General features: G+C 48.5%; 1 long non-coding RNA gene across 4 annotated transcripts; it reads left to right on the top strand.

The window, feature by feature from the left end:
• Positions 1–473: 473 nt before the first annotated feature.
• On the top strand, positions 474–5,960 carry LOC123837374 (uncharacterized). Of its 4 annotated transcripts, none has more exons than XR_010413895.1 (4): positions 474–1,896; positions 2,510–2,639; positions 4,735–4,825; positions 5,842–5,960. It is a non-coding gene; the product is annotated as an uncharacterized LOC123837374 (long non-coding RNA). The 4 variants fall into 4 exon arrangements; XR_010413894.1 differs by having other exon boundaries at positions 5,839–5,960; XR_010413893.1 differs by lacking the exon at positions 5,842–5,960 and adding an exon at positions 5,506–5,742.
• Positions 5,961–9,493: the final 3,533 nt, after the last annotated feature.

Raw genomic sequence — 9,493 nt, 5'->3', positions numbered from 1 at the left:
AAACCAAAACCGCCGTGTCAGTACCGGCCCCGTAATTTAACAGAGGTACCATACTAACACAAAATGTCGCCACCACCCGCAAACTTGGTGGAGGGGGTGGTCAGGAGGTGACGTCTGGGGAACTCTGCACTTTTTGCTCCCTCTCTTCTGTAAACCTGAAAGTCCTCTTTAAAAAATAAAGTCTATTAATTTGAAAAGAAAAGACATCATTAGTTGAGTGAAGAGGGAAATGGGAGCCGAAGTTTGGTGTTCCCGCAGCAAAGAGCTCACACCCCCAAAGCAGAGAGAACGTCGACCGGTCCCTGCACGAGGGCAGAGCAGGAGGCCAGCACCGGGCGGTGACGTCGGCTTCCGGGGAGGCTCGCACGCGCTGCGGCGGGACAGGCCGGGACCGAGGCGCGGAAGCGGCCCCGCCCAGCGCGGCGACCATAGAGAGGACGGGCCTCCGGCTTCCTAGCCGGGCGCCGGAAGTAGCCTGGCGACGGGGCGGGGCGCCCTGCGCGGCCGGCCGCCTCCGCTGCCCGCTGCCCTGCGCGGCCGCCCTGCGCTCGGGGTTAGCCGGAGCGCTGGTCCCGCGGGCGTGCGCGTCCCTGCGGCGGTGTCCCCGGAGCTCCGGCTGCTCGCGCGCGGGCCGGCTGCAGCACCCCGGCCCCGTGGCCCAGCCGGCAGAGGGAGCGCGGGAGCGCGGGCCCCCGAGGTGCTGCCCCGGGCCCCCCACACGTGAGCGCGAGGGAGGGCGACGCGCCTGTGACGCCTTGTCCCTTGTTTTGTGTTTAGACGGTGAGACAAACCGGACCCGGGTTCTTCGTGTCACCCGCGGGTCGGCCCGCACGACAGGTGCCCAGAGCTCCGCTCCCCGCGCGCACCCTGTGGCCACCTCGGGGGGCTTTCGTGCCTCCGTCCCCTGACGAGCGACAGCAGCCTCCTCCTAAAGGCCCCGGAGCTTTTCCTGGGACGCTGCGTCCGAGTGGGCCTACGAGAGCGCGACGACAGCCCGCGCCTCGCGAAGGGTCTGGAGGCCTCCTCTCGCGTCCGGGGCGACCCGAGACCCACGCCGGGGGCCGGGGCAGTCCGGGGACAAAGGGACGCCCTGGCGCGTGGCGTACGTGCTCTGCTCCTCGCGCGACGTTTCTGCCGTGTCTTTCTGACCCGTGGCCTTCTTCCCACGCGATGGCAGTTCTGATACGCGGTGTACGTCGCTTCTTGGCCTTTGGGCATCAGCCGTCAGGTCCCGTTCTCCGGGACTCGCATCTGCCTGCCGGGGACGGGACGCGGCTGCTGGCACGCTGCTCCGGAGCGTTCGCACCCGGGCGGCGAGTCTTCGCGAGTCGAGTAGCTCCCTGACTGCCCCGGTGGTTTTGCGGTGCTCATAGTGGGTGCTCCTCGCACGGACTCCTCCGATCCTGAGTTTCTTCTGACTCCTGGGATGTAAGACAAGTGACTCCGGCCGAGCGGTGGTCGTGCAAGTCGGCCGCCAAGCTGAGCGACGGCGCAGCCTTGACTCCCGGGGTCCCCGCTGCAGGGGAACAGGGGGCTGAGCGTAGTGAAGGTGCACCACGGGGAGCGCCGTCCTTGGGAGCAGAAGCCGGGACAGCCAGGCAATGCGCGCCTTATCAGGAGCTTTTCCATCAGCGCTTCAGACACTTCCGTTGCCAGGAGGTCCCGGGCCCCGCGAGGCGCTGAGCCGGCTCCGGGAGCTCTGCCGACGCTGGCGGCGGCCCGACACGCACAGCAAGGAGCAGATCGCGGAGCTGCTGGTGGGGCAGCAGTTCCTGACCCTCCTGCCCGAGCGAGGGGCTGCAGGCCTGGGCGCGGGGATGTCGTCCCGGGAGCGGGGAGCAGGCGGTGACTGTGCCGGAGAGCCTGGAGACAGAACTTGGAGATAAAAGACAACAGGTGGGGAAGGGTTAATCCGTTGGTCATTTATTAGAGCACCAAGGGTCTACCAGCAAAGAGTGGGCATGTGTAAGCAAGGGGATTTCTTTTAAAGATTATATTTATTTGTGAGAGAGAGCACAAGACGGGGGAGGGTCAGAGGGAGAAGCCGACTCCCCCTGAGCGAGCAGCCCAATGTGGGGCTCAATCCCAGGACCCTGGGATCATGCCCTTAACCGACTGAGCCACCCAGGCACCCTCTTTTTGTTTTTCTTTGAAGCTCTGCTGCTTATTTATTTTGTGAATTGGTTAAGACACTGGTTTCTTTATTCTGCTCCCTGTATCCATAGAAACTTTTTTAAATCAAATTTTGAGGTTTTAGCTATTGCCTGATATCTCTGATCATTTTATTTTTTTATTTTTTAGATTTTATTTATTTATTTGAGAGAGAGAGAGAATGAGAGAGAGAGAGAGCACATGAGAGGGGGGAGGGACAGCAGGGAGCCTGATGCGGGACTCAATCCCGGGACTCCAGGATCACGACCTGAGCCGAAGGCAGTCGCTTAACCAACTGAGCCACCCAGGCGCCGTCTCTGATGGTTTTATAAACCCAGCTCTACTTGTACATCCTTAGGTTCAAGCCAGTGCACACTACAGACAAGAAGTGCTATGAAGGGAGTAGGACTTATAAGCCTTGCAGAGCGGCTGCTGACTATCCAGCCAAAGTGCTATCTTTGGGAGTACAGTCCTGTGCAAGAGAATGGGTAAGCCTTAAAATGTGAATCTTGTGTGGTTTTTTTTTTTAAAGCACTGCATATATAGCATCTGCTAGGAAGGAGTATTTCTGGTGAGAAAAATGATGTCTGGGGATTGAATAAATTTAACACCAAAAGGTTATTTAAAAGTGAGCGTATCCAGAGCCAATTTAATTTTTTTTAAGATTTATTTATTTATTTTAGGGGCACCTGGGTGGCTCGGTTGAGTGTCTGCCTTGGGCTCAGGTCATGATCCCAGGGTCCTGGGTTTGAACCCCACATCAGGCTCTCTGCTCCGCGGAGAGCCTGCTTTTCCCTCTCCCTCTGCGTGCCGCTCCCCCTGCTTGTGTTCTCTCTCTCCCTCTTTCTCTCTGTCAAATAAATAAATAAAATCTTAAAAAAAAAAAAAGATTTATTTATTTTAGTGCAGGGGAGGGGGAAGGTGCAAAGGGAGAGGGAGTGAGAGAATCTCAAGCAGACTCTGCACTGAGCACAGAATCCCACTCGGGGCTCCATCTCATGACCCTGAGACATCAACCTGAACCGAAACCAAGAGTCAGAGGCTTAACCGACTGAGCCACCCAGGCACCCCAGAGCTGATTTAATTTTGAATTGGGATATGTGGTTGGTTTTTTATTACTTTTAACTGGTTATGGTAGTGGTCTTCAATTCTAACTGTGAATCCAAATCACCAAGGAGCTGTTTAAAAATATAGATGCCCAGGGGTGCCTGGGTGGTTCAGTCGGTTAAGCATCTGCCTTTGGCTTCAAGTCATGATCCCAGCATCCTGGGATTGAGCCTCATGTAGGGCTCCCTGCCCAGCGGGGAGTCTGCTTCTTACTCTCCCTCTGCTACTCCCCCTGCTTGTGATCTCTCTGTCAAATAAATAAAATCTTAAAATATATATATATAGATGCCCAGATCTACCACAGATTTACTACAATGGGTCCTAGTATTATATTTTTTAATTAGTTATTAAAAGTGCTATTATTATAGAACAATAGTAGTGGTTTATATTTTTTTAATTGTAGTAGGTAGAGGACATAAAATGAAAATAAAAGTTCCATTCCCATGAGTTAACCACTGTTAACATTCTCTAATATATATTCTAAAATCTTCCTATGTGTTTTTCAAGCCCCTGTCCCTCTTTTAGGTCAAGTAGTAGTATACTGTATTGACTTTTCTTATTTTCTATATTCTTGATGCCCTGGCATTTGGGGCCTTGATCCTGGTCAGACTGCCCCTCCCAGGGCTAGCTGGGAAGATTCCTAGAGACAGCAGAGAATACCTCCTGCAAGCACCCCTTTCATATACAAACCAAACAATCCAGAGTCCACTCCCTAGCCATCTCCTTTATCAAACTCACACACACCAAGCCCCTATTTCTCCTGCTGTAAATCACCCCAGGGCCAGGTATTAGACCATTAGAGAACATCCCTACAGCCCAGAGCCTGCCAAAATTATTCAAACTATCCAATCCTAAGCCATCTCAGCATACCTACCCTACCTTGCCTATTCCTTCTCGGGAAAACTCCAATAAAGGCTCTAGACCATGCTCTCCCCTCCCCATTCTCCCCCTCTGCCTCCTGACCGACTTGTGCGCTTTCCTGCATGGCCTGCTTGACATGTCACAGCTGTTGCTAGGGATCTGTGAAAGTCAAAAGCTTTCTTCAGGATAGTGCTTTCCATGCCTCCCTGATTAACTCATATCCACAGAACTACTTTATTCTTTTAATACGTCTTTAGTTTTGTGTTGCATGCATACGTTATAATTAGCTTGCTAGTCTTCTCCTGATGTACATTTAAGCTGTTTCAAGTATTTTTGTTGTTATAAATGATGCTTCAGTGGGTGTCTTTATGTAAAAATCGCTGGCACTTGTGTGAAAATACTGGGAGAAAAAAGTTCCTGTAAATGCAGTCGCAGATTGACAGCCGCTGAATGAAGAGTAGGAGATGCATTACACAGACTGCGAAGCTGCCATGATTACCGCTGAAGAAAGTGGAAGGGAGGACATAGGGTGATGGAGAAAGATAAATGAGGATTTTTACTTTCATACCTTTTGCATTGTTGACATTTTTACCAGAAGTATCTATTCCTTTGTAGTAAACAAAGAGCACAGGCTTTGGATTCCCACAGACCTGTGTTCTAGGCCAGACTTGACTGCTTACCTGCCATGTGATCATAGGCCACTTATGTAAGTTTTCAGTTTCAGTTTCTATATCTATTACCTAGCTCATGGTGTTGTCCTGTCACCAAAGGCTGGCTGATCAGCTATTTATTTCCATGTACCAAACCACCCCCAAAACCTAGTGGCTGAAGGGAACATCCCTTTTCTGTCCTACAGCTCTGAGGGTGACTACTAGAAGCAGGGTGGTCTCTCTGCTGCTTGTGATGCCGGTGTGAGCTGTAGTTAGCCAGGGCCTTTCTGGACCATGATGCCCAAAATACTTTACTCCCTTGGCTCATACCTGAGCAGGAGACGGCCAGAAAGTTGCGCTTAGTGAGACTCTGGGACGGCTAAGCCTCAGGTTCTCATTTGCTCCTCCTGCAGTCTCTCTAGCAGACTGTCCACACTTCTCACACGGTCGCTCAGGGATCTCAGAGATGCAAATGCACCTGTGTAAAGTCTCTGTTCTTGAGCTGACACAGCTTTTCTTCCACCACATTCTGTTGAATGAAGTAGGTCACAGGCCAGCCTAGATCCTGCGTAGGAAGACTAAAGGGGGGTGAAAACTGGAAGGTACATAAACATTGGGGGACCTTTTGAAGATTCTTGGGAAATTTTCATTTCTTTCCTGCCATTTTGAGTTTTTAGATCCCAGTGAGGGCCCAAAAGGCTTTTATTTATTTATTTTTATTCTCTATGACTCATAGGTGCAGTGAGTGTCAAAAACCATTAGGATGGGCGCCTGGGTGGCTCAGTTGGTTAAGCGACTGCCTTCGTTCGGCTCAGGTCATGATCCTGGAGTCCCCAGATCGAGTCCCGCATCGGGCTCCCTGCTCGGTGGGGAGTCTGCTTCTCCCTTGACCCTTCCCCCTCTCATGTGCTCACTCTCTCTCATTCTCTCTCTCTCAAATAAATAAATAAATAAAATCTTAAAAAAAAAAAAACCATTAGGATGATGGTTCTTGATTATTTACCCTAATCTTTCATTAAAACCCTTATATGCGGCATGTGGCATTTAAGTAATTGACTTGCTCTTCCAGCAGGAGGTGAAACCAGGACTGTGACTGGTGAATTAGCTCCAAAGCAGATTTCCGCAGAAAGGAATTCATTGGGTGTTTTCCAGGATGCAAGGTGTGGAAAAACTTTTCAATATGAAGGTAAATCAGAACAGCAAAAGGTCAACCCCACAGAAGTAAAATGACACAAATGTAAGGAATGTGGGAAAGCCTTTTCTCAGAGCTCAGAGCTTGTTCATCACTGGAGAATCCACACTGGAGAGAAACCTTATCAATGTAATCAATGTGGGAAAGCTGTCAGTTATAAATCAGCCCTTCTTTCACACCAGGAAATTCATAATAAAATAAAATGCTATCGATGTAACGAATGTGGGAAAGCCTTCAGTCAAAACACAGGCCTGGGGCGCCTGGGTGGCTCAGATGGTTAAGCATCTGCCTTTGGCCCGGGTCATGATCCCGGGGTCCTGGGATCGAGCCCCACATCGGGCTCCTGGCTCAGCGGGGAGCTTGCTTCTCCCTCTCCCTTTCTCATGTTCTCTCTCTGTCTCTCTCTCTCTCTGTGTCTCTTTGTCTCAAATGAATAAATAAAATCTTTAAAAAAAAAAAAAACACAGGCCTGGTTCTTCATCAGAGAATTCATACTAGGAAGAGACCCTATGCGTGTAAAGAGTGCGGTAAATCCTTTAGTCAAAGCTCCCACCTTATTGGACATCTGAGGATCCACATTAGAGAGAAACCCTTCAAATGTGATGAGTGTGGGAGGGCCTTCAGTCAGAGGTCAGGACTCATGGAACATCAGAGAAGCCACATTGCGGAGAAACCCTACACACGTAAGGAATGTGGGAAAGCTTTCCGAGGGAGCACTAGCCTTACTCAGCATCTGAGGATCCACACTGGGGAGAAGCCCCATCAGCGTGAGGAGTGTGGACGAGCCTTCATTCAGAGGTCAAGCCTTGTTCGTCATCAGAGAATCCACAGAGGGCAGAAGTCTGTGTGTGTATCCTAATTGTAAGAAAGCCTTTAATCATAAATCAGGACTTACTGAACACTTCAGAAAGCTATGATGAATACAGGCCCTATCACTGTGTGTAAATTCAAGAAACCAGGAATGTGGTATATCCATTTCATTATTATTCTAGGCAGTCAAATTGGAATAGATTGTAATATCATACATCAGATTGAAAGAAGCTGGTAACATCATGGGACCAGATTGCTCGCATACTGCTGGTGTCTGCTGTGGATGTTTCTCTTTCTCCTGGTCTTCCAGTCTCCTTTGCGGTCCATCTGTACTTCTTGAAGTCACTATCATCACACCCTAAATATCTTGATGATACAGTGGCTTCCATGTTTTGGACAGAGGACCACTGAGACCATTAGCATGCATGTTCTGCAAAGGAGAACTTAGAAGGATAAGTGGGGAGGGCGCCTGGGTGGCTCAGTTGGTTAAGCGACTGCCTTCGGCTCAGGTCATGATCCTGGAGTCCCGGGATCGAGTCCCGCATTGGGCTCCCTGCTCGGTGGGGAGTCTGCTTCTCCCTCTGACCCTCCCCCCTCTCATGTGCTTGCTCTCTCTCATTCTCTCTCTCTCAAATAAATAAATAAAATCTTTTAAAAAAAAAAAAAAGGATAAGTGGGGAATGTGATGTTGTTTTTAAAGTCTTGTAAATGAGGGGTAAGCTAGGGAGTTAGTTGTGTTTTTTTTTAAGTTTTTATTTAAGTAATCTCTACACCCAACGTGCGGCTCAAACTCATGATCCAAAGATCAAGAGTCGCCTATTCTTCTGACTGAGCCAGCCATGTGCCCCAGGAATTAGGTTTTAAAATGACTATTGGGTGGCTCAGTTGGTTGATCATTCGACTCTTGATTTCAACTCAGGTCATGATCTCGGGGTCGTAGGATTGAGCCCCACGTTGGGCTCTATGCTCACCGCAGAGTCTGCTTATCCCTCTCCCTCTGCTCCTCCCTCTGGGAGTGCTCTCTCTTTCTCTAAAATAAATAAAATCTTTAAAAATAAATAAAAAATAAAATGACTATAGCTTGCCCTTTTGTTTGTCTCTCCTTCACCCTGTTGGTGAGGGGGTAGTCCACCTCAGTATTCTGAGGATGGCCAAACACAGGACACCTGACACTGGACAGATGGGCTTGACAGCAGCTTATCAGTCACACAGCCCAGGGCAGGAGAACGGCACACCATACAGGGCCATCTGGAGCCCAGTGAACAAACAGGGGCTTTGGGATTCAGGCTTTGTAGAAGCAAGAGGATGAGGCGACCCCTGGTTTTCTTGGGAGGATGTCATTGTTTGAATAATTTTCTGTGCAGGCAAGGAGGTGAAACCTCTTAGGTTGAGGATGAGGTGGGGTACAGCTAGTCTAGTTGATGTGGAACTAGTCAGGTGGGGAACACTTCCTGCTGGGTGGGAGGCGTATCTAGCGAGAGCAGGAGAACCCATGGTTATGCCTTTGGGTCCCCTCGAGGCTCAAAGATACCAAAGTAGCACATGAAATTTTAGTCCTTGCTGTGCACTTTGTCAGCTTAGGGAAAAGGCACAGTTTTTGGCAAAGAGTTATGATGTATATATGTATCCTCAACTCTGTACTTTATTCATATGTCTTCTTTTTGTACTTTTAAATCTCAGTGATACACATTTCTTCTCTGGGGGGAAAAAATCCCAGAAGTTCCTCTGGCCATCCAGCACTCCAGCTGGACTTGATCACATATTGGTAGTGGGATTGAAGAGACATCTGGTACCACAGTCTGTAATGCTTCTCCTGCATCCTTGTGACTTTCTTATGCTGAAAACCAGTAGATGTTTCAAGCTCAGCTCCCGCACTGTCCACCCTAATCCTCTGGATGCTTCTGTCCTCATTATGCATTAGTTTATCTTTTCAACCTTGGAATAAACAGTCTGAGAAGCATTGGTGTTGTCTTCTACCTTGAATGAAATATGCTTCTCACTATTAAGACTTGAGAAATTAAAAAGTTTATAAATTAGAAAATGAAAAAAAAATTGGGTATTTCACTATATTCTTATTTTTATGGGGATGGTATGAATAAATACCAACCAAGAAAACTCTGGAGGTGCTAATTGTTCATACCTACTGCCATCAGAATACTTCTATTGTTTCACCCTGTTTCAAGGCTTAGATAGGAAATACTTGGGAGGTTGAAGTCTCCAGGCCAGAAGGAAGTCAATAAATATGACAAAAATAAGAGATAAGTGGATACAACATTAAATCTCCCTGAAGTTAGACACCTTGAAATTTAAAATATAGGCTTTCACAGAAGACCTGTACATTTGAGGAATTTTCAACCAACTGGAGGAATTCTCCCATGAAATGTGCTGATGCACTGAGCTTTTTGGCAGTAGGATGAAAGAGATGAAAACTGGCAGCTAAAAGTTCAGATACATTTGGCAGACACTTGTGTAGCTCATTCATTGTTTTTAAGAATTGAATTCATTGCCAACTTAAAAAATTTAGAGATTTTATGTAAAAATTGGGATTTCCATTTTATTTTGAAAAATTAAGATCTGGCATTATTGGCCCAGACCTCATTGGCATCACCACCCTCCAGCTCATTATGTGACTGGGTGGGCCCTGGAGATGTGAATTTGCTTATCTGGAGAATGACTTCAGAAGACGTTTATGTTTAATAGCAGAGAAAACAGAAACAAGGTG

Source organism: Mirounga angustirostris, unplaced genomic scaffold (assembly GCF_029215605.1).
Source record: "Mirounga angustirostris isolate CCGP_5_RB_7025 unplaced genomic scaffold, mMirAng1.0.hap1 SCAF_8, whole genome shotgun sequence".
Taxonomy (NCBI): Eukaryota; Metazoa; Chordata; class Mammalia; order Carnivora; family Phocidae; genus Mirounga; species Mirounga angustirostris.
This window is presented reverse-complemented; position numbering and strand designations above follow the sequence as displayed.